Source organism: Salvelinus alpinus, chromosome 7, assembly GCF_045679555.1.
Source record: "Salvelinus alpinus chromosome 7, SLU_Salpinus.1, whole genome shotgun sequence".
Lineage (NCBI taxonomy): Eukaryota > Metazoa > Chordata > Actinopteri > Salmoniformes > Salmonidae > Salvelinus > Salvelinus alpinus.
In genome coordinates this window covers 6,013,821-6,040,014 of record NC_092092.1, presented here as the reverse complement: position 1 = coordinate 6,040,014, position 26,194 = coordinate 6,013,821, and the positions used below count along the sequence as shown (strand labels likewise).

At 43.4% G+C, this 26,194-nt stretch overlaps 1 long non-coding RNA gene across 1 annotated transcript in view; it reads left to right on the top strand.

The window, feature by feature from the left end:
• The window catches only part of LOC139580360 (uncharacterized), a 212,084-nt gene extending 195,937 nt beyond the window's left edge, over positions 1-16,147 (top strand). The window contains exons 4-5 of the long non-coding RNA XR_011676024.1: positions 15,466-15,550; positions 15,851-16,147. This is a non-coding gene — a long non-coding RNA (uncharacterized lncRNA). The remainder of the gene's footprint in view (positions 1-15,465; positions 15,551-15,850) is intronic.
• The last annotated feature ends 10,047 nt before the right edge of the window (positions 16,148-26,194 follow it).

The following is a 26,194-nucleotide window of genomic DNA, read 5'->3' as shown; positions in this document are numbered from 1 at the left end:
AGGACTTTAACCATTTTGAAGTAGTCAACTGCATGGGACATCCTATGGGTTAAGGAAGGATCGCATCATTCCATCCGGGTCATCAGCCCATGAATTGTACTTGTGAGCAAATATTTCATAACTGCAGGTGTCATCAACCTTGGCTTTATACCTGTTCAAACAACACCCTCTAGGTGGCAGAATGCACCCTTTTAGATTGTTTACCAAGTCATAGAAGTAGTAAATGGACTACTTAATAAACAATATAGCTTTTTTAAATTGAAGTCTCTCAGCAGACACTCTTATCCAGAAGCAATTAGGGTTAAGTGCTTTGCTAATGATGGGCACATTGTCAGATTTCTCACCTAGTCGGCTCAGGGATTCAAACCAGCGACCTTTCGGTTACTGGCCTAATGTTCTTAACCACTAGGCTACCTGCCGCCCTGATTTACCCATTGAGGAGAGGGTCTCAATGGCGCTGCTCATGTGCTTCCGCGCACCATAATGGGACAGTTACAACGTTGCGACCTCTTTTCATCTCTATGAACGCAGCGTATCTCTCCGGTCAGGTTTTAGGGCTCTCAGAGGGCCAAGGCAAGACAGCCAGGGAAGCAGGCTGTGGCTCGGAGGGTTTCAACTACGAAGTAAAGGACTAAGTCTGTCTACAACACGTGTAGTAATCAATATGAAAATAGTATAACTAATACAAAAGTTCTATTCAATACCAGTCAAAAGTTTTAGAACACCTAATCATTCAAGGGTTTTTCATTATTTTTACTATTTTATACATTGTAGAATAATAGTGAAGACATCAAAACTATGAAATGACACATATGGAATCATGTAGTAACCAAAAAAGTGTTAAACAAATATATTATATTTAGATTCTTCAAAGTAGCCACCTTTTGCCTTGATGACAGCTTTGCACACTCTTGGCATTCTCTCAACCAGCTGCATGAGGTAGTCACCTGGAATGCATTTCAATTAACTGGTGTGCCTTGTTAAACTGTTGAAAATGTAGAAAATAGTACAAATAAAGAAAAACCCTGGAATGAGTAGGTGTGTCCAAACATTTGACTGGTACTGTACATATATATATAATAAAGAAAACAGGGGAAATAAGAGGCTCAGCTATATACAGGGCCAGTGGAGTTTTTGAGGTAGATATACCCATATAGGTAGGGATTAGGAGAAAGTGACTGGTAGCAGGATCCATAATAGAAATAATAATAATTGTAAACAATAGTAGGTGAATATACATGTAAACAGGCCTGAACAGTGACTGGTAGCAGGAATATATATATATATACTGTGGTAATATACTAGGCTCCCGAGTGGCGCAGCGGTCTAAGGCACTGCATCTCAGTGCTACAGGCATCACTACAGAACCTGGTACAATTCCAGGCTGTAGCACAACTGGCTGTGATTGGACGTCCCATCGGGTGGCGCACAATTGGCTCAGTGTCGTTAGGGTTTGGCCGGGGTAGGCCCTGATAGGCCCTCATTGTAAATAAGGATTTGTTCTTAACAGGCTTGCCTAGTTAAATGAAATACTAGTGCTGATATGTACATATGAGCAGGAGCGACTATAGAGCAGAAGCTGGGATGTTTGAGACTATATGAACACTGTTGAATCTACCGTCATAAAATAGCCTTTCTTAAAATCCATGTATTTTCAGTTAAATACGTCAGGGTACTGTATTATCATAGAAGAAGTGCTTCTGATCTATGATCAGGTCCCCTCCCTGTCCATGTAATCATATTCATTATGAGATATCAAGGGAAAACTGATCCTAGATCAGCACTCTGTGATGCTTAATGAAGACGGGCCCTGTTTGCATTTCACATTCCAGCAAGTGACGTAATCAATTAGCAGCTGACTGTGTGAGAGTGACCTCTGCTCTGGTCCGTACAATCTCCTATCAGTGATTACTCTCATCGCTCATCTCAAAGGGATCTTGGTCTCGTCTGCGGCGATGATCTTTTGGCGTGTGGTTACACTACAGTAATTACAGTCATATGTTCTAGTTTTTTTTGTGAAATAAAGATGCTGGGTTATGATACAGAAACAGATTGAATGTCAACTTCTCTGCCGGCTAATCGGACGTGTTTGCCAAGAACGTGGTAGTGTTGTTTTTTCTCTCCGAGACACAGTTTGGAAGTGTTCCAGGATTTTTTTAAATTATAATTCATTGTGCAAGTGTCTCACACTCTCTCACAGAGGAGCTGAATGTTGTATTTTACCTCTGCAGTGCGGTTGAGCGCACACCTCGGAGGAAAAACATGCATTAGCCATTTTGAATGTCTGACAAGCTTCCCGTTTATTATGACAGGGGTTCCCAAAGTTTATCACTCAGGCCTCCCTTCTATCATGGCGACGTCTTTTTTCTATGGGGCACAAGCACTGTTCATGACACAAACAGTTCACACCCCTCTTGTTGGTTTAGAGAACATACTGCAGGTTTAAAGCTGATTTCCTGTAATTCTACCCATTTTGTCAAGCGGTGCAGAGAAATGTTTGCTGTTTTAAAGCTAATTTCCTGCAATTCTATACATTTTGTAATGTCTAATGTGTTTTCATGTGATATCTGAGTGACTCAAACATTACAACAAAATCTATTGGCTAAAAACGTCAGCTGACATGGGCCAGTTGATCTGGACATTTCTGACAAGGTGTAAATATCTCTCTAAGGTTTGTAATGACTGACAGGACAAGAGGACCTGATGATGCACGACCTCGTGCATTCTACTATTAAAAACGTTCAAGAGTAAGTTGAAAGCCCGACTGAGTGTTCCGCACCCCTCCGTTTGGGAACCACTGTATTATGATGCGACCACCCGAGCCACGGCCTGTTCACCCCGCTACCATCCAGAAGGCGAGGTCAGTACAGGTGCATCAAAGCTGGGACCGAGAGACTGAAAAACAGCTTCTAATCTCAAGGCCATCAGACTGTTAAACAGCCATCACTAACTCAGAGAGGCTGCTGCCAACATACAGATTTTAAATCGCTGGCCACTTTAATAATGTTTACATATCCTACATTACTCATCTCATATAGTATATTTTATACCATCTATAGCATCTTGCCTATGCCGCTCGGTCATTGCTCATCCATATATTTATCTGTCTATATTCTTATTCCATTCCTTACTTAGATTTGTGTGTATTAGGTCGTTGTTGTGGAATTGTTAGATATTGCAATACTTTCGGAACTAGAAGCACAAGCATTTCGCTACACTCACATTAACATCTGCTAACCATGTGTATGTGACCAATAACATTTGATTTGATTTGGTTTGACCTCTCCCTGGTGGTCTATTGGTTAAGATTCAGAGCTCTCACCGCCGAGGCCCGGGTTCGATTCCCGGTCAGGGAATGAATAGCTTTAGTAGCTCCCAAGTGGCGCAGCGGTCTAAGGCACTGCATCTCAGTGCTAGAGGTGTCACTACAGACCCTGGTTTGATTCCAGGCTGTATCACAAGCGACTGTGATTGGGAGTCCCGTAGGGCGGCGCACAATAGTGGTTCGGGATTGGCTGGGGTAGGCCGTCATTGTGAATAAGAATTTGTTCTTAACTGACTTGCCTTGTTAAATAAAGGATACCTTTTTTTTCTGTTACTGATTAAACTGTCATTGTTGAATTAGCCTATGTAGTGGAATGTATTGATAGTGTTGACGTACAGTACACTGTTCTGCCAAAGCAGTCATTAAAACTTTTACCTGATGTCTGTCACAATACAATGCCATTGATTTCTAATATCATGATGTACTCACCATCCAGTAGGCTAAATATCCAAGGTATAAATGTCTTTATTTTTTTGCATAACAGTAGCCTATATTTATCTCAAGTTAATGGTGTGTAAAAATAATAGTTAACAAAGTACTTAATCGGTGCAAAATGCCAAAGTGAGTCGCTGTGTACAAAGAATTCCTTGAGTGAATGATTAGCAAACCGTTCAAGCCTAGTTAATTAGAGAGTTGCCGAGGTTAAAGAGAACAAAAGTCAGACAATTGCAAATGGTTACCAAGGATGTATTTCATTCTAAAAACAAATCCCTGTTTCTTTCTTGAATCAATGCTACAGGTTAACTTGTTAGCGACTGTAACAGTTTAGTCAACCCCCCCCCCCCCCACACAGCAAGCCAACCAGGCACATTGTTGAATCAACTAACAAATACACCATATCATCAGTATTTTTGAATTCTAATGCTTGAAGTATTCTGGCTAACACTTAACTCTCCAAGTCCTCCTGACTTCAGAGTCTGGAACAGCTCTCTGATGAGGCCGGCACAATGCGGCGATAATGAAGGAGGGGCTGTGCTTTTATTGGTTGGCTCTCCTCTGTGTCTTTTTCACTGAAACACAGCTCTCGAGCGCTGCTCTCTCCCCCCCCCCCCCCCCCCCACCCCCCTATCCAATACAACGGTTAGAACATTTGAGAGAACCAATCAAACACCTCGCACAATTTCTGAGCGATTATATTGCATTAACAAAGCGGTCTCCTTTCCAGACCAGTGTGCCGCAGCTCTCCCTGCACTTTGAGTTACATGGGTCACGTCAGCCAGGCTTTGCTTGAAGAGCCTGAGCTGTGTAAAAACAGTTGAAGTTAAAATGACTGACTGCACTTGGTGACCCTCCCCTCATTACAGACAGTGAAATGTGAAGTTATTACAGCAAAGTGATGTTTTCAGACATGCCATCAGCCAACGTCAACAGAGACACAGATTTTTGGCAGGAACCTGTTCATGAACATTTCCAATTTATGGAGTCCCAAATGGTACCCTATTCTCTATCTAGTGCACTACGTTTTTGAGGGACTCTGGTCTAAAGTAGTGCACTACATAGGGAATAGGGTGCCATTTGGAACAAATACCCATGACAGTTCTCTGCCAATGAGTTCTTTGTGTCTTTGTGTTTCCACATCGCCAGGGAGTATGGTGTACTTGTAACCTGAGCTAATGTTTACTCAATTACTAATTTGACTCTCAGAAGAAGTTATGTGAACTTTCGTGTCCTTGGTGAAATGAAATACAATGAAAGGAAGGATTGGCAGACAGAGGCATGAGGGAATGGAGTGTTATACTGTGGTGGTGTGATGTTTATGTACAGAGCATTCGGAAAGTATTCAGACCTCTTGACTTTTTCCACATTTTGTTACGTTACAGCCTTATTCTAAAATGGATTAAATTGTTTTTTTCCTCATCAATCTACAAACAATACCCCATAATGATGAAGCAAAAACGGGTTTTTAGAAATGTTTGCAAATGTATTAAAAATAATAAACTGAAATATTACATTTACAGTATTCAGACCTTTACTCAGTACTTTGTTGAAGCACCTTTGGCATTGATTACAGCCTCAAGTCTTCTTGGGTATGACGCTACAAGCTTCGCACACCTATATTTGGGGAGTTTCTCCCTTTCTTCTCTGAAGATCCTCTCAAGCTCTGTCAGGTTGAATGGGGAGCGTCACTGCACAGCTATTTTCAGGTCTCTCCAGAGATGTTCAATCGGGTTCAAGTCCAGGCTCTGGCTGGGCCACTCAAGGACATTCAGAGACTTGTCCTGGAGCCACTCCTGTGTTGTCTTGCCTGTGTGCTTAGGGTTGTTGTCCTGTTGGAAGGTGAACCTTTGCCCCAGTCTGAGGTCCTGAGCGCTCTGGAGCAGATTTTCATCAACGATCGCTCTGTACTTTGCTCCATTTATCTTTGCCTCGATCTTGACTAGTCCCCCAGTCTATGCCGCTGAAAAACATCCCCACAGCATGATGCTGCCACCACCATGCTTCATCGTAGGGATGGTTCCAGGTTTCCTCCAGACGCGACTTTTGGCATTCAGGCCAAAGGGTTCGATCTTGGTTTCATCAGACCAGAGAATCTTGTTTCTCATTGTCTGCTTCCTTTAGGTGCCTTTTGTCAAACTCCAAGTGGGCTGTCATGTGCCTTTTACTGATGAGTGGCTTCTGTCTGGCTACTCTACCATAAAGGCCTGATTGGTGGAGTGCTGCAAAGATGGTTGTCCTTCTGAAAGGTTCTCCCATCTCCACAGAGGAACTCTGGAGCTCTGTCAGAGTGACCAGTGGGTTCTCGGTCACCTCCCTGACCAAGGCCCTTCTCCCCCGATTGCTCCGTTTGCCTGGGCGGCCAGCTCTAGGAAGAGTCTTGGTGGTTCCAAAGTTCGTCCATTTAAGAATGATGGAGGCCACTGTGTTCTTGGGGACCTTCAATGCTGCAGAAATGTTCTGGTGCCCTTCCCCAGATCTGTGCCTCAGCACAATTCTGTCTCGGAGCTCTACGGACAATTCCTTAGTCCTCATGGCTTGGTTTTTGCTCTGACATGCACTGTCAACTGTGGGACCGTTATATAGACAGGTGTTTGCCTTTCCAAATCATGTCCAATCAATTGAATTTACCACAAGTGGACTCCAATCAAGTTGTAGAAACATCTCAAGGATGATCAATGGAAACAGGATGCACCTGAGCTCAATTTAGAATCTCATAGCAAAGGGTTTGAATACTTATGTAAATAAGGTATTTCTGTTTTAAATGTTTAATACATTTGCAAACATTTCTAAAACCTGTTTTGCTGAGGAAATATCTTTATTTCATCCATTTTAGAATAAAATGTCGTAAAGGATCAGCTCAAAGGTGAAAAAGCATGTCAATATCTTTATCCGGTCAAGCAGTAGAGATGCTATTAGTCAAGGAACATTATTTTTCAGTAGCCTACAGTTCTTCTCTGTATCTAGTTTAAATATAGATTATGTCATGACCATGGATAGTTTTGTAGGTTATGTGTGGTTTTGTAGTCTTCTAACAGGATGGTGTGAGTTAGTAGGTTAGAGTAAGATATGTGATTGCCATTACAAAGTTCATGTTTATAACCCATTAGCCTCTCCTGTTTCCAGCTGCTTACATCTTAGATGTGTGGTTTCTCTTCTTCCTCCTCAATCCCTCCTCCTCACCTTCCTCCTCCTCCTCCCCTTCCTCCTCCACCTCCTCCTCCTTCTCATTCCCTTCCTCTTCCTCATCTTCCTCATCCTCATCTTCCTCCTCCTACTATTCATTATCCTCCTCCTCTGCTGCCCACTCTGGAAACCTTAATGAGGAAATAACCTTTTGTTTGAAACTGTGTAAACATATTTAACTTCACCATTGTGTTTGATATTCTCGGGGCTATTGAACAGAACGTCTGCGGTAATAATACGTGTTTGGAATCCATGCTCAATAATTATACTGGATTCTATTATTCTATTAAAAAGAGAGGGTTTAATTAACAACACCAGTATGAGCTCATGTCTACGTCCCAATTGGGTATTCTGTTCCCTATATAGTACACTTCTTTTTGACCAGGGCCCTATGGGTAGTGCACTACAGAGAGAATAAGGTGCCATTTGGGACGTAGACATGAGCTCGTATTGGTGTTGTTAATTAAACCCTCTCTTTAAATAAACACACGTCTAGCAATGGATCATTATAATCTGTTAACTGTAGAATAATTAACAATCTATGATTTATTATAAGCACAATTTACATGTTAAGATGTCAAGTGGTTAATAATTTTCAAGAGGGAGGAGGAGGGAGGGTCCACATGCTTCATTTGCAACATTAATTAAGCAAAGTCATTATGGAGCTAATTAGCTGATCTTAAAAGGATCTTGGTTTTATTGTAATTTATTATCAAAGTGACAATCAGCTGCTTTCTTGAAAAGGGGGGGAATGTTCTTTCAGGGAAGCCACATGAGTGATTATTGATGTTATCTAGTCAAGTTAGGCTACATCTATCAAAGACCTTTAGTATCTGTCACCTTGTCAGTTCATTTATTTGATGTGCTTCTTCTCACGTGGTGGCTTGATTTGTTTTAAATGGTATCCAATTATCTACAGTATAATACACTGTAGATACCAAAACATTCAAAGGCCATTTTCTCAAAAGTGAGGTTACAAGTTTATCAACTTTCAAAGCAGAATTACTTTCCTATTATTCCTCAAATGCAGTGTATGATATACCATTTTGTAGCTCTGTGTCTCTGCTTTTATCCAATGTAAAAAAAAATAATAATAAATAAATAAACATTTGCTGCATAAGACTGAATCAAGGCGGTCGGTCACATAATGCCTCTGTATGGAGTGTAATTCACGAGAACTAGGCCTTGTGTACCTTATTCATGAGTGACACAGTGGACTCTGAGGACGTTCTGGAAGCTTGTTGAAGTTCATGAATCAGGTTTGAATCAGAGTTGAATCAGGATGGATTCTGTTGAGTCAGAGTTGAATCAGAGTTGAATCAGAGGTGAATCAGATTTGAATCAGAGTTGAATCAGGCTTGAATCAGAGTTGAATCAGAGTTGAATCAGAGTTGAATCAGAGTTGAATCAGGATTGAATCAGAGTTGAATCAGGGTTGAATCAGGGTTAAATCAGAGTTGAATCAGAGTTGAATCAGTGAACTGTCGTTCCATTAGCAGGGGGTCTCGTCATTTTACATTCTGTTTGTCGTCGTTAGCTTTTTCTTTCTCTTTAAAGGTGCAATCAGCAATATTACCTCTATATGGTCGTTCGAGTTAAAAAAATTATTACAGATTGTGGCTTTAAATCCTAAACTCGAAGGTCTTTCGAAACTCTGTCAGCCTCCTCGTGTTCCTTTCATCCAAACTTCAGCCTTTAGTGCACTACTTTTGATAGGCCTCTGGTCAATAGTAGTGCACTAAATAGGGAATAGGGATCCAGTGTGTGGTGCAGATTGTACTGACAGAAGTTGTTGATTTAATGTCATTCTACACCACAAGACTTTGTCATCTGGTACATTTGCTCTTGCTTTTCTTTTGTTCGCTCTGCCAATTTCCCTTCTTTTTACTCATGCTGCTGATAATTGAAGCAATACATCCCGCTGAAGATCATATACAGCACTCATTTAAATCATTTAGTAAATTGAAACCAAGTAACTGTTTTTTCATTTCCTAGAACCCTTATCCACCTTGATATGATACTGATCTATCGTGATATGATACTGATCCACATTGATATGATACTGATCTATCGTGATATGATACTGATCCACCTTGATATGATACTGATCTATCGTGATATGATACTATCGTGATATGATACTGATCCATCTTGATATGATACCGATCCATCTTGATATGATACTGATCCATCTTGATATGATACTGATCCACCTTGATATGCTACTGATCCATCTTGATATGATACTGATCTATCGTGATATGATACTGATCCATCTTGATATGATACTGATCCATCGCAACTTTTTTCCCTCATTCAACTTTTTCACTCCGGACGCTTTATCTGGACATGGTTCGTCAACACCTTCAACAGCCGAAGCTAAGTAGTAACATTAACATGATGTCTTCTAATTGCAGTCGCTGTACTCATAATATACAGGAGAACGATCGCCTTACGGCGAGAATAGCTGTGCTACAAGCCCAGCTTCAGACGCAATCGTTAGGCAAGGGTAATTTCAGTGTAGGAAAGGAAGAAACAGCGTCTGTGCCACCAGTAAGTACAGATAGTAACGTTAGTATAAATCCCCCCGCACAGTCCCCGCAGCCGGACAACTTTCTCATGGCTTCTGGAGGGAAATGCTGTAGGAATGCTCAACCGGTGTCGCTCATTCAGCCGACAGAAACTTTCAACCGGTTCTCCCCATTATGTAGCGAGTCGGAGTCTGAGTCTGAGTCTTCTCTTGTCTCTACTCCTCCCGTTACGGGGTCTGAGACGCCGAAGGCTCCCACCATTAGCTCTGACAAATTGAAAACCCTAGTCATTGGCGACTCCATTACCCGCAGTATTAGACTTAAAGCGAATCACCCAGCGATCATACACTGTTTACCAGGGGGCAGGGCTACCGACGTTAAGGCTAATCTAAAGATGGTGCTGGCTAAAGCTAAATCTGGCGAGTGTAGAGAGTATAGAGATATTGTTATCCACGTCGGCACCAACGATGTTAGGATGAAACAGTCAGAGGTCACCAAGTGCAACATAGCTTCAGCGTGTAAATCAGCTAGAAAGATGTGTCGGCATCGAGTAATTGTCTCTGGCCCCCTCCCAGTTAGGGGGAGTGACGAGCTCTACAGCAGAGTCTCAGCACTCAATCGCTGGTTGAAAACTGTTTTCTGCCCCTCCCAAAAGATAGAATTTGTAGATAATTGGCCCTCTTTCTGGGACTCACCCACAAACAGGACCAAGCCTGACCTGCTGAGGAGTGACGGACTCCATCCTAGCTGGAGGGGTGCTCTCATCTTATCTACCAACATAGATAGGGCTCTAACTCCTCTAGCCCCACAATGAAATAGGGTGCAGGCCAGGCAGCAGGCTGTTAGCCAACCTGCCAGCTTAGTGGAGTCTGCCAATAGCACAGTCAGTGTAGTCAGCTCAGCCATACCCATTGAGACTGTGTCTGTGCCTCGACCTAGGTTGGGCAAAACTAAACATGGCGGTGTTCGCCTTAGCAATCTTATTAGGATAAAGACCTCCTCCATTCCTGCCATTATTGAAAGAGATCGTGATACCTCACATCTCAAAATAGGGTTACTTAATGTTAGATCCCTCACTTCAAAGGCAGTCATAGTCAATGAACTAATCACTGATCATAATCTTGATGTGATTGGCCTGACTGAAACATGGCTTAAGCCTGATGAATTTACTGTGTTAAATGAGGCCTCACCTCCTGGTTACACTAGTGACCATATCCCCCGTGCATCCCGCAAAGGCGGAGGTGTTGCTAACATTTACGATAGCAAATTTCAATTTACAAAAAAAAAAATGGCGTTTTCGTCTTTTGAGCTTCTAGTCATGAAATCTATGCAGCCTACTCAATCACTTTTTATAGCTACTGTTTACAGGCCTCCTGGGCCATATACAGCGTTCCTCTCTGAGTTTCCTGAATTCCTATCAGACCTTGTAGTCATAGCAGATCATATTCTAATTTTTGGTGATTTTAATATTCACATGGAGAAGTCCACAGACCCACTCCAAAAGTCTTTCGGAGCCATTATCGACTCAGTGGGTTTTGTCCAACATGTCTCTGGACCTACTCACTGCCACAGTCATACTCTGGACCTAGTTTTGTCCCATGGAATAAATGTTGTAGATCTTAATGTTTTTCCACATAATCCTGGACTATCGGACCACCATTTTATTACGTTTGCAATTGCAACAAATAATCTGCTCAGACCCCAACCAAGGAGCATCAAAAGTCGTGCTATAAATTCTCAGACAACACAAAAATTCCTTGATGCCCTTCCAGACTCCTTCTGCCTACCCAAGGACGTCAGAGGACAAAAATCAGTTAACCACCTAACTGAGGAACTCAATTTAACCTTGCGCAATACCCTAGATGCAGTTGCACCCCTAAAAACGAAAAACATTTGTCATAAGAAACTAGCTCCCTGGTATACAGAAAATACCCGAGCTTTGAAGCAAGCTTCCAGGAAATTGGAACGGAAATGGCGCCACACCAAACTGGAAGTCTTCCGACTAGCTTGGAAAGACAGTACCGTGCAGTACCGAAGAGCCCTCACTGCTGCTCGATCATCCTACTTTTCCAACTTAATCGAGGAAAATAAGAACAATCCAAAATTTCTTTTTGATACTGTTGCGAAACTAACTAAAAAGCAGCATTCCCCAAGAGAGGATGGCTTTCACTTCAGCAGTAATAAATTCATGAACTTCTTTGAGGAAAAGATCATGACCATTAGAAAGCAAATTACGGACTCCTCTTTGAATCTGCGTATTCCTCCAGGGCTTAGCTGTCCTGGATCTGCACAGCTCTGCGAGGGCCTGGGATCGGGAGAGACACTTAAGTGTTTTAGTACTATATCTCTTGACACAATGATGAAAATAATCATGGCCTCTAAACCTTCAAGCTGCATACTGGATCCTATTCCTACTAAACTGCTGAAGGAGCTGCTTCCTGTGCTTGGCCCTCCTATGTTGAACATAATAAACAGCTCTCTATCCACCGGATGTGTACCAAACTCACTAAAAGTGGCAGTGATAAAGCCTCTCTTGAAAAAGCCAAACCTTGACCCGGAAAATATAAAAAACTATCGGCCTATATCGAATCTTCCATTCCTCTCAAAGATTTTAGAAAAAGCTGTTGCGCAGCAACTCACTGCCTTTCTGAAGACAAATAATGTATACGAAATGCTTCAGTCTGGTTTTAGACCCCATCATAGCACTGAGACTGCACTTGTGAAGGTGGTAAATGACCTTTTAATGGCGTCAGACCGAGGCTCTGCATCTGTCCTCGTGCTACTAGACCTTAGTGCTGCCTTTGACACCATCGATCACCACATTCTTTTGGAGAGACTGGAAACCCAAATTGGTCTACACGGACAAGTTCTGGCCTGGTTTAGATCTTACCTGTCGGAAAGATATCAGTTTGTCTCTGTGAATGGTCTGTCCTCTGACAAATCAACTGTACATTTCGGTGTTCCTCAAGGTTCCGTTTTAGGACCACTATTGTTTTCACTATATATTTTACCTCTTGAGGATGTTATTCGAAAACATAATGTTAACTTTCACTGCTATGCGGATGACACACAGCTGTACATTTCAATGAAACATGGTGAAGCCCCAAAATTGCCCTCGCTAGAAGCCTGTGTTTCAGACATAAGGAAGTGGATGGCTGAAAACTTTCTACTTTTAAACTCGGACAAAACAGAGATGCTTGTTCTAGGTCCCAAGAAACAAAGAGATCTTCTGTTAAATCTGACAATTCATCTTGATGGTTGTAAAGTCGTCTCAAATAAAACTGTGAAGGACCTCGGCGTTACTCTTGACCCTGATCTCTCTTTTGACGAACATATCAAGACTGTTTCAAGGACAGCTTTTTTCCATCTACGTAACATTGCAAAAATCAGAAATTTTCTGTCCAAAAAAGATGCAGAAAAATTTATCCATGCATTTGTTACTTCTAGGTTAGACTACTGCAATGCTCTACTTTCCGGCTACCCGGATAAAGCACTAAATAAACTTCAGTTAGTGCTAAATACGGCTGCTAGAATCCTGACTAGAACCAAGAAATTTGATCATATTACTCCAGTGCTAGCTTCCCTACACTGGCTTCCTGTTAAGGCAAGGGCTGATTTCAAGGTTTTACTGTTAACCTATAAAGCGTTACATGGGCTTGCTCCTACCTATCTTTCCGAGTTGGTCCTGCCGTACATACCAATACGTACGCTACGGTCACAAGACGCAGGCCTCCTAATTGTCCCTAGAATTTCTAAGCAAACAGCGGGAGGCAGGGCTTTCTCCTATAGATCTCCATTTTTATGGAACAGTCTGCCTACCCATGTGAGAGACGCAGACTCGGTCTCAACCTTTAAGTCTTTACTGAAGACTTATCTCTTCAGTAGGTCATATGATTGAGTGTAGTCTGGCCCAGGAGTGTGAAGGTGAACGGAAAGGCTCTGGAGCAACGAACCGCCCTTGATGTCTCTGCCAGGCCGGTTCCCCTCTCTCCACTGGGATTCTCTGCCTCTAACCCTGTTACAGGGGCTGAGTCACTGGCTTGCTGGTGCTCTTTCATGCCGTCCCTAGGAGGGGTGCGTCACTTGAGTGGGTTGAGTTACTGACGTGATCTTCCTGTCTGGGTTGGCGCCCCCCCTTGGTTTGTGCTGTGGTGGAGACCTTTGTGGGCTATACTCGGCCTTGTCTCAGGATTGTAAGTTGGTGGTTGAGGATTTCCCTCTAGTGGTGCGGGGGCTGTGCTTTGGCAAAGTGGGTGGGGTTATATCCTTCCTATTTGGCCCTGTCCGGGGGTTTCTTCGGATGGGGCCACAGTGTCTCCTGACCGCTCCTGTCTCAGCCTCCAGTATTTATGCTGCAGTAGTTTGTGTCGGGGGGCTAGGGTCAGTTGGTTACCTGGAGTACTTCTCCTGTCTTATCTAGTGTCCTGTGTGAATTTAAGTATGCTCTCTCTAATTCTCTCGTTCTCTCTTTCTCTCTGAGAACCTGAGCCCTAGGACCATACGTCAGGACTACCGGGCATGATGACACCTTGCTGTCCCCAGTCCGCCTGGCCTTGCTGCTATTCCAGTTTCAACTGTTCTGCCTGCGGTTACGGAACCACTACCTGTCCCAGACCTGCTGTTTTCAACTCTTAATGATCGGCTATGAAAAGCCAACTGAGATTTATTCCTGATTATTATTTGACCATGCTTGTCATTTATGAACATTTTGAAAATCTTGGCTCTCTCTAATTTTCTCCTTCTCTCTTTCTTTCTCTCGGAGGACCTGAGCCCTAGGACCATACGTCGGGACTACCGGCCGTGGTGACTCCTTGCTGTCCCCAGTCCGCCTGGCCTTGCTGCTATTCCAGTTTCAACTGTTCTGCCTGCGGTTATGGAACCCCTACCTGTCCCAGACCTGCTGTTTTCAACTCTTAATGATCGGCTATGAAAAGCCAACTGAGATTTATTCCTGATTATTATTTGACCATGCTTGTCATTTATGGAAATTTTGAAAATCTTGGCTCTCTCTAATTTTCTCCTTCTCTCTTTCTTTCTCTCGGAGGACCTGGGCCCTAGGACCATGCGTCGGGACTGCCGCCCGTGGTGACTCCTTGCTGTCCCCAGTCCGCCTGGCCTTGCTGCTATTCCAGTTTCAGCTGTTCTGCCTGCGGTTATGGAACCGCCACCTGTCCCAGACCTGTTGTTTTTCAACTCTTGATGATCGGCTATGAAAAGCCAACTGAAAATTATTCATGATTATTATTTGACCATGCTTGTCACTTATGAACATTTTTGAACATCTTGGCATAGTTCTGTTATAATCTCCACCCGGCACAGCCAGAAGAGGACTGGCCACCCCTCATAGCCTGGTTCCTCTCTAGGTTTCTTCCTAGGTTTTGGCCTTTCTAGGGAGTTTTTCCTAGCCACCGTGCTTCTACACCTGCATTACTAGCTGTTTGGGGTTTTAGGCTGGGTGTCTGTACAGCACTTCGAGATATTAGCTGATGTACGAAGGGCTATATAAAATAAAATTGATTGATTGATTGATTGATCTATCGTGATATGATACTGATCCATCTTGATATGATACTGATCCATCTTGATATGATACTGATCCACCTTGATATGATACTGATCCATCTTGATATGATACTGATCCATCTTGATATGATACTGATCTACCTTGATATGATACTGATCCATCTTGATATGATACTGATCCATCTTGATATGATACTGATCCATCTTGATATGATACTGAGTTGAAAGTGTAAAAACGTATCACCACTATACATTTTTACTGTATTGTGAAGTCAGACAAAAATAACCTTGTGGCATTACACCTGAAGATACAATCTCTTGTGAAATTACACTCAACTGACTGATCACAGTGTGTATGACATTTGGAAGCATGGTATTCTTTGTTCCTTGACCCAGGTAACAATAATTAACTAAAGAATGACTTATCCTCAATTTCTCCCTTCGTTCTCTGTCGTTGTCCCCCAGGTGAGAAGGTGACCGTTCCCTGTCCTGGACATTGACCAGAGCGACATCGTGGACACTAGCGGAGAAGGAGATGCCTTTGTGTGAGGTACAGTACACTAGTCTGTCTCCTCCCTGGTTTCTCCCTGGTTTCTCTCTGATTTCTCCCTGGTTTCTGCCAATCATCCTCACCACGTACATAGATGCCAACTTAACCAATTTGGCCCATTTAACCAATTATGTCCATGTTCCATTTCTAAATTTTTCACCAGCCCTCCCTAGCCCCGTCATTCAAACTGTGCTCTGTCAAATTATATATGAAGGAGTGACACTTTAATGATATTTTCTTCTCTGCTCTGCTCTATTCTTTTTTCTTTGACCCCTGACCCTTGCCTCTCTCTCCTCCCAGGCTTCCTGTCTGGAGCTGGTCCTCCAGGAGAGGCCGATGGAGGAGTGTGTCCATGGGGGCCACTACGCAGCCAACGATGTCGTCAGACGGGCAGGATTTACCTTCCCTGAGACTTCCATTGATGCATCCGACCATTATTCCCCAAGCACTGTGCTTTGATTTCCATGTATTTTCCTTAAAAACACCTGCTGCATTAAGCTGTGTGTATGTGCCTCAAAGTTGTGTAAAGTTTGTGTAACGCTTAGCCTACAATTTCCACGCCGGGAGTCTAATTAACATCATAAAAAAATAAGGAAATCCCGATTATAATCCATCTGTTCAAGCTATATATATATATATATAGTATATATACAGTATATATCTAAAGATATATATATATATATATATATAGTATATATACAGTATATATCTAAAGATATATATATATATATACAGTACTGTGCAAAGGTTTTAGGCAGATGTGAAAAAATACTGTAAAGTAAGAATACTTTCAAAAATAGACATGTTAATAGATTATATTTATCAATTAACTAAATGCAAAGTGAGTGAACAGAAGACAAATCTACATCAAATCACTATATGGTGTGACCACCCTTTGCTTTCAAAACAGCATAAATTCTTCTAGGTACGTTTGAACACAGTTTTTGAAGGATCTCTGCAGGTAGGTTGGCCCAAACATCTTGGAGAACTAACCACAGTTCTTCTGTGGATTTAGGCAGCCTCAGGTGCTTCTCTCTCTTCGTGTAATCCCAGACAGACTCGATGATGTTGAGATCAGGGCTCTGTGGGGGCCGTACCATCACTTCCAGGACACCTTGTTCTTCTTTACGCTGAAGAAAGTTCTTAATAACAGTCGCTGTGTGTTTGGGGTCATTGTCATGCTGCAGAATACATTTTGGGCCAGTCAGATGCCTCCCTGATGGTATTGCATGATGGATAAGTATCTGCCTGTACTTGTCAGCATTGAGGAGGCCATTAATTCTGACCAAATTCCCAAATTCATTTGCAGAAATGCAGCCCCAAACTTGCAAGGAACCTCCACCATGCTTCACTGTTGCCTGCAAACACTCATTCGTGTACTGCTCTCCAGCCCTTCGGCGAAAAAAAACTGCCTTCTGCTACAGCCAAATATTTCAAATTGTGACTCATCAGTCCAGAGCACTTGCTGCCATTTTTCTGCACCCCAGTTCCTGTGTTTTTGTACATAGTTGAGTCGCTTGGCCTTGTTTCCTGGTCGGAGGTATGGCTTTTTGGCCGCAAGTCTTGAAGGCCACATCTGACCAGAATTCTTGATGGGTGTACCAGGGACCCATAGTTTTCTGCCAATTTTGAGCTGATGGCACTGCTGGAAATCTTCCGATTGCAATGGGAAGTAAGCATGATGTGTCTTTCATCTGCTGCAGTAAGTTTCCTTGGCCGAACACTGCGTCTATGGTCCTCAACGTTGCCGTTTCTTTGTGCTTCTTCAAAAGAGCTTGGACAGCACATCTGGAAACTCCTGTCTGCCTTTAAATGTCTGCCTGGGAGAGACCTTGCTGATGCAGTAGAACTACCTTGTGTCTTGTTGCTGTGCTCAGTCTTGCCATGGTGTATGACTTTTGACAGTAAACTGTCTTCAGCAACCTCAACTTGTTAGCAGAGTTTGGCTGTTCCTCACCCAGTTGTATTCCTCCTACACAGCTGTTTCTGTTTCAGTTATTGATTGGGTTTCAACCTACATGGAAACAGGAGACAAGGGGCAGTAAGACATGGTTTTAACTCTAGACACAGGACAGGTAGGAAAAATAAGGAGTGTACGGGGCAACAGAAGAGGAACAGCAGAAGGGCTAATGATCTTGGAGCAGGGGGAACGGTCTCGGCTTCCGGGGGTGTATCCGCGGCACTGTAGTGGCGTGCCAGCGCCTCAGGCTTGACCTTCTTGGATACCGGTCGGTGCTGCAGAAGCAAAGTGACCTGGGCCTTACTGAACCCCTCCCGCAGGTCCTGGTACTCTGCGGGGCCGGCGGAGAGGTTCGGGGCAATTTCCAAGCCCCCAGAAAAACGTCCTGGGGAAGGCAGAACTGACTTCAGGCAATGAGTGTGGCATGACGGGCTCCAGTCCACGATGGCACCATAAACCCAGTCAATGGAGGGATTGTGTCGCTGGAGCCAAGAGAATCCCAATGCCACGGGGACCTGAGGAGACTCAACTAGCAGGAATTGTATCATCTCGCTGTGGTTCCCTGACACTCGTAGCTTGATGGGGGTGGTATGGTGGGTGACCCTGCCTAGAGAGCGCCCGTCCAGCACTCTAACATCCATGGGAATGGAGAGGGGTTGAGTGGAGATGCCCAGCTCGGACGCCAGGGTAATGTCTATAAGACTCACATCGGCCTCCGAGTCGATGAGTACCTCGAGAGACTTGGACTGGTTGCCCCACAGCAGGGTGGCATGGAGAGGGGGGCGAGTAAGGGGAGAAGAACAATTATCTTTAAGACCCACCAGTGTACTCACTCCTACCAATGAGCTAGGTCCCTTGAAGGGACAGGTAGACACAAAATGACCGGCAGTACCGCAATACAGACAACTCTGGGTGTCAAGTCTGCGTACGTGTACAGCCTAGCCCTGCCGAGCTGCATCGGCTCGGGAAGAGGTGAATCAGCAGTCTTCGGAGGCTCTTGGAGGAACTCGGGTAAGCTCGGATCCTCTCGGGGACGTAGACGCTGGGAACTTCCGGATTTCCTCAGATGCAAGGTGGCATCCCTGAGTGAGCGATTGGGACCGCAATCAGACCTCTTCTCCCTCCTACGTTCCCGTAGCCGACCATCGATCTGGATGGTTAAAGCGATGAGTGAGTCGAGATCCGGCTGTAGCTCCTGGGCTGCAAGCTCGTCCTTTACTTCCTCCGATAATCAGTGCAGGAACGGGTCAAACAGCGCTTCCGGGTTCCAGGAACCCTCCGCTGCCAGCGTACGGAAATCCACTGCATAGTCTGCTACACTGAGGGACTCCTGTCGAAGCTGGAGTAACTTCCGGGCAGCCTCTCTCCCGGACACCGGAGCCTCAAACTTTTTTCACCTCCGCCACGAATTCCCCCAGACTAAAGCAAACGGCCGACTGTTATTCCCAAACGGCCGTAGCCCAGGCGAGGGCCCTCCCGGACATCAGTGTGATGAGGTACGCTCTCTTAGAGCCGTCCGAAGGGAAGGTGGAAGGCTGCAGCTCCATGACAAGGGAACACTGAGCGAGAAATTGCCCGCCAGATCCCCGATTCTCCATTGAAGTGCTCCGGGGGAGGTAAGCGGGGTTCCCGGGAAACCGGGGGATGGTGCTGCTACCAGCCGGGTTACTGAGGGGCTGAGAGGTTACCGTCGTAGTAGGCTGCCTAGTAGGCAACCCACAGACTTGCTCCCACAAAATGTCCAATGCTTGGTTGTGATGTTTGTTACAGCAATAGGGGCAGGCAAACTACAGGTCAAGACAGGCATGGGTCGATAATCCAGAGTAGTGGGGACATGGTACAGGACGTTAGGCAGGCTCAGGGTCAGGGCGGGCAGAAAAGGTCAAAACCTGGAAAAAACAGGAACAAGCAATAGACAGGAACAGAGGGGAAAACGCTGGTAGGCTTGATGATACAAAACGAACTGGCAACAGACAAACAGAGAACACAGGTATAAGTACCCAGGGGATAATGGGGAAAATGGGCAACACCTGGAGGGGGGTGGAGATAAGCACAAGGACAGGTGAAACAGATCAGGGCGTGATAATCGTTGGTATGACCATATGAAAACAATTCCGTATGTTAGCTTAGAACCCCCCCCCTTCCTGGCTTAGACTCTATAGGGTTACAGTTTACAGTAATTCCATGGATATGACAGTTCATCAACATTGTCGCTAAGTGTTGTAGCTTAACTTACAATACATTATGGTCTCCCTATGGGTGCTGGTCAAAAGTTGTGCACTGTAATAGGGAATAGGGTGCTATTGGGAAGGATAGATCCAAGGCTGATGGAGGTCGTTTCTCTCAGTTATGGGATTAGTGGTGCCTCTTCATAGTGGTCATTAGATAGCCCTGGAAACTAGGCTTATCCCCCCCGCACCCAGCTGTGCTGTCGCCAGGTGTTGGAGAGGGGAGACAAGGATCACGGAGAGGCCCCAGTCTGTACCTCCCTCCAGGCATGGAGAGAACAAATGTAGGATTAGTGCCAAATGGTACCCTATTCCCTATAGTTGACTACTTTTGACCAGTACCACTGGTCAAAAGTCTTGCACTGCACTATATAGGGAATAGGATGTAGTTCTCTGGTCTACTATAGTTATACACTATATAAGGAATAGGATGTAGTGCTCTGGTCTACTATAGTTATACACTATAATAGGGAATAGGGTGTAGTGCTCTGGTCTACTATAGTTATACACTATATAGGGAATAGGGTGCCATTTGAGATGCAGAAACACATTTGCTTTTCAAAGAAGGGATGGAGGGTGGTCATGAATGAAACCACGTGACGGTACATACCACGTCTATACCACACCACAGCTATGATCTGCCCCAAGATGACATATGTTCTTCCACCAGTCCCTTCTGATTGAGCCTTGCATGTATAATCAAAGTTATTAGAAGTTAGCAGAATTAGGACTTGGGTATTGCACAGCCCAAGGGAGAAAATAGGGACGTTAGTTGTTGAGACAGAGACAATACTACTAGACTAGATAACCAGTTAGTTGTTGAGACAGAGACAATACTACTAGACTAGATAACCAGTTAGTTGTTGAGACAGAGACAATACTACCAGACTAGTTAGCCAGTTAGTTATTGAAGCAGAGACACATTACAACTAGACTAGATAGCTGATGTATTTAATTTCTATAAAAATCTAAAATTAAAATAAGAAAGAAAGTAAACCGAAGGTAGAAAACTGCTAAATAGTTGTCTTGGTAGCTAAGGATTCTTCATTCTCATTACTGGCTCCGTCTTTCTGTGTTTGTGCTCCAAACGGTACCTATATTCCCTATATACAGTAGTGCACTACTTTTGACAAAGGCCCTATGGGGAATAGTAGTGCACTAAATAGGGGATAGGGTGCCAATGGTCACGCATGCTTTGTGTTTGTGTTTTGCCATCTGTCATGTTGAGAAGCAAATGAACCAGCTGCTACGGAGTGTGATCTCAGCCAATCAGAAACGTGGTGCTTTTTTTCAAAGCGCATCTGTGTGAAACCTTAAAAATGCTGATGGAAAAAAAAAAATGAAGTCTCTCAAAGTTGATAATAACATTTTTGGTGTTCACCTAGATGCCCCACAATTAGCATAAGCGCATAAACTCAGCCTCTTTAAATTAATCTACAGCCCTTTGAATAAGAGGTGTTTGAATGGGAACTCTCTTAACATTCAATGAGCCCAGAAATGAAAGGAAAAAGATGACATGCTAACAGGTTGGCTGTGCAGTACTATTTAGACACAATATGATAATAAATGGTATATTGCGTAATGAGTTTTTGTTGTTGCAGATGTTCTTTTTTTTTTTGGACTGCAGCCTATGATAATGGTATAGTATAGGCTTCAGTTTGTATCTACTACTGGTATAGGTGCAGTATGGTATGAGCTGAACACTAAGGGTGCACCCTAGATGACACCCTATTCCCTATTATAGTGTATAACTATAGTAGACCAGAGCACTACACCCTATTCCCTATATAACTATAGTAGACCAGAGCACTACACCCTATTCCCTATATAGTGTATAACTATAGTAGACCAGAGCACTACATCCTATTCCCTATTATAGTGTATAACTATAGTAGACCAGAGCACTACATCCTATTCCCTATTATAGTGTATAACTATAGTAGACCAGAGCACTACATCCTATTCCCTATTATAGTGTATAACTATAGTAGACCAGAGCACTACACCCTATTCCCTATACAGTGCACTACTCTTGACCAGAGCCCCTGGTGCACTACATTGGAAATAGGGTGTCATTTGAGATTCACATTGACTGACCGGGTACATTGCCAGAGCAAACCAGACCAGAGTTTTGCACCGCAGATGGGCAGCAGTGTTCCTGAACAGCACTGGTTGGCAGTTGAGAGAGAGAGAGAGAAAGAAAGAGAGAAAGAGAGAGAGAGAGAGAGAGAGAGAGAGAGAGAGAGAGAGAGAGAGAGAGAGAGAGAGAGAGAGAGAGAAAGAGAGAGAGAGAGAGAGACATGCTCCCGTCTCTGTCCCAAATGACTCCATATATAGTGCACTACCCTGTTCAAGAGTAGTGCACTATATAGGGAATTGGGTACCATTTGAGACACAAGCGCCAATTCATGGGATGCAGCAGTGTGGGGCTCTGGGAGTCAGGGGTACCTGCTGCCTGGCCTGCTGCGGCCCAGGGTGACATTCATTATAGACGCACGGAAAGAGAGACTCTCTCTCACACACATGTGCTGGGTACTCTTCCTTTCTCTTGATACCATGGACAATCCGATCATAACAACACGTGTTTCACGTCCTCATGTCAATCATACTGTGATTTAAATGTCCCGTCAAATAACTTTTGTTTATATCAGATATAGCTAATAATAATATTTAACAAGTATTGACATGGTAAACATGTTTTTTTTATTTTTTATATATGTTTTATAAAAAAAATTGGTATATTGTCACTCAAATTGAATACAACAATTATGTGTTATTATTATGTAACTACCTCATTATTAGGTTACCATCGTCAACAAAGATTACCTGCAAACATCCAAACCTTTACGTAATAGTTTAGAATAGGCCTATCCAAACTTTTTACATACCAGTTCAATATTTACTTATTATGTTTAACAAGATTATCTTGTTGAAGCAAAAAGACTATCCAAACTGAATAGCCTATCCAAACTGATTAGACTATCCAAACATTACGTAATAGTTTTTCATACTAGTTCAATATTTCCCTCCCTCCCTCCCTCTCTCCCTCCCTCCCTCCCTCCCTCCCTCCCTCCCTCCCTCCCTCCCTCCCTCCCTCCCTCCCTCCCTCCCTCCCTCCCTCCCTCCCTCCCTCCCTCCCTCCCTCCCTCCCTCCCTCCCTCCCTCTCTCCCTCTCTCCCTCCCTCTCTCCCTCCCTCTCTCTCTCTCCCTCCCTCCCTCCCTCCCTCCCTCCACAGTGAATCTACATCCAAAATGACACTCGATTTGGCACACTATTCCCTACAGGGTTAGGCTAAATGAGGAAGACACATTTTTTCATTTTTTTTATTTAACATTTATTCAACTAGGCAAGTCAGTTAAGAAAAATGTGGCCCTACCACGGCCAAACCGGACGATGCTGAGCCAATTATGCGACGCCCTATGGGACTGACAATCACGGCCGGATGTGAAACAGCCTGGATTTGAACCAGGGACTGTAGTGACGCCTCTTGCACTGAGATGCAGTGCCTTAGACCACTGTGTCACTCGTGAGCCCATTTCGGTTGAATGCATTCAGTTGCGCCACTGACTAGGTATCCCCCTTTCCTTTGTATAAAATACTACTCTTTACCAAAGCCCTATGGGCCTTGGTCAACAGTAGTGCACTTTAAAGGGATTAGGGAGCCATTTGGGGAATGGTAATAGGTCATGTTGTTCCTGTCTGTATGCCTGTGACGATGACAATGGGATGTCACCACGTGTACGGGTCAGATTACACATGTTGTGTTACTGCTGTTGTAAAATGAGACTGCTGTTACATACATGTTGTAATGCCAGATATGACATAATGCAGGACAATATACTGTAGGCAGGAAGCAGCTGTAACATCTTGAGCTGGTTGATGGATCATTTCCATCATTTGAATGAATCATACGGTCGATTTGACTTGGTGTTTGTCCATTTGATAGACTATACCTGAGTGATTCTGAAGGGGTTGTCTTCTTGTCTGTCTTCCATTAAAAACGATATAGGTTGGTATCCTGTTGTGACGGAATGAAATACTAAATCAATATTGTGTCTAAAGACAGACTTGTTATATGGTGACATTATTCATAATGTAACGATTTTGTGTCATGACCAAGGATGTGTGATGTGTTCATTATTAGGATTGAGTCAATCTCTGTGTAAAAATAAACACAAGAATATGGTATGATCCCAAGATGCTTGAGTTGTGGGATTGAAATTGATTTAATTGTTATTTTTTGGTCAACGATCTACACAAAATACTCTGTAATGTAAAAGTGGAAGAAAAATTATAACATTTGTAAAAACATTTATATATATTTCTTTATTTAATTTAATTAGGCAAGTCAGTTAAGAACACATTGTTATTTACACATTTTTTATTTAACCTTTTCTTCACCAGGTAGGCCAGTTGAGAACAAGTTCTCATTTACAACTGCGACCTGGCCAAGATAAAGCAAAGCAGCGTGCCACAAAAACAACAACGCAGAGTTACACATAAACAAACGTAAAGTCAATAACACAAAAGACAAATCTATGTACAGTGTGTGCAATTGGGGCCCCCTTAGATAGCATATGAACACATCATAAGCTATGGGAAGATGTGTAGAATTGCAGGGAATTAGCTTAGCTAGCCAGTAACTCCTCCAGTATGTGTTGAAGTAATTTCACAGGATTTGTTTTAGGTCAGAAACTGTAGAGATCTGCCAGAAATGGCACTTCGGTAAATATCTTATTCATACATTTAAAAAAATATATATATATCAGCATTAAATTACCTGGTATGATGATGTACCTGGTATGATGATGCATTCATCAGTTCTACAGTTTAAAGACGTTGTTTTTGCAATCAGCCTTTGCAGTCGACCTTTAAAGTAACTGCCCAGTGTTTCCAGATTTCTATGAAATAGACAGTATATTCCTAAAGTATGTGGACACCCATTCAAATGAGTGGATTTGGCTATTTCAGCCAAACCCGTTGCTGACAGGTGTATAAAATCGAGCACACCGCCATGCCATCTCCATAGACCAACATTGGCAGTAGAATGGCCTTACCGAAGAGCTCAGTGACTTTTAACGTGGCACCTTCATAGGACGCCATCTTTCCAACAAGTCAGTTGGTCAGATTTCTGCCTTGCTAGAGCTGCCCCGTTCAATTGTAACTGATGTTATTGCGAAGTGGAAAGGTCTAGGAGCAACAACAGCCCATCCGCACAGTGGTAGGCCACACAAGCTCCCAGAACGGGACCACCGAGTGCTGAAGCGCGTAGCGCGTAAAAACTTCAGTTGCGACACTCACTACCAAGTTTCAAACTGCCTCTGGAAGCAACGTCAGCACAATAACTGTTCGTCGGGAACTTCAATAAATGGGTTTTCCATGGCCGAGCAGCCGCACACAAGCCTAAGATCACCATAGGCAATGGCAAGCATCGCCTGGAGGGGTGTAAATGGGTTTCCATGGCCGAGCAGCCGCACACAAGCCTAAGATCACCATAGGCAATGGCAAGCATCGCCTGGAGGGGTGTAAATGGGTTTCCATGGCCGAGCAGCCGCACACAAGCCTAAGATCACCATAGGCAATGGCAAGCATCGCCTGGAGGGGTGTAAAGCTCGCCGTTGTGGGACTATGGAGCAGTGGAAACGTGTTCTCTGGAATTATGAATCAAGCTTCACCATCTGGCAATCAGATGTGCGAATCTGGGTTGTGACGGATGCCAGGAGAACTCTACCTGCCCAAATGCATAGTGCCAACTGTAAAGTTTGGTGGATGAGGTATAATGGTGTGGGGCTGTTTTTTCATGGTTCGGGCAGGTAGAGAATGGTGTGGGCATATACTGGTCATTAAAAATATTAATGCAAGTAGACTGCTGATTGGCCAGCTCATCCTCCTCAGGAGGATGACATCATCCTCTTTGTGGATATAGCAAGTGTTTGTTAAATGGTCTGTTTGAGGTGGGGTTTTTATTATTTTTTCTTCCAATGTATGCTTTGGCCACAAATAAGAGTATAGGATTAGTCAACAACATTATTTGGGTATGAGTTAACAGAATAGGAACTTCTAAAAGTGAGATTTTCACTAGACAGTTATTTTAAAACTGCAACATTTTCTTTCAGCCTCATGGTAAAATGTGTAGAACAGCATTATAAAACTGCACAAAATGTGCTTAAAAACAGCAATATTTTGTCTCCTCCCCATGGCAAAATGTGAAGAATAGCATGATATGAACTATAAAACAGCACAATTTTCTCTCTGCCTCATGGCAAAATGTGTAGAATTGTGGGGAATTAGCTTTAAAACTACAGCATTTTCTCTCAGACTCATGACAAAATGTGTAGAATACCATTATAAAACTCAGAATAGCATTATAAAACTGCAAAAAAAATTCTCAGCACCATGGCATCTCATTCCTGCACATTTTAATGTGTTAAAGTTAAAGTGACATTACATTTGCC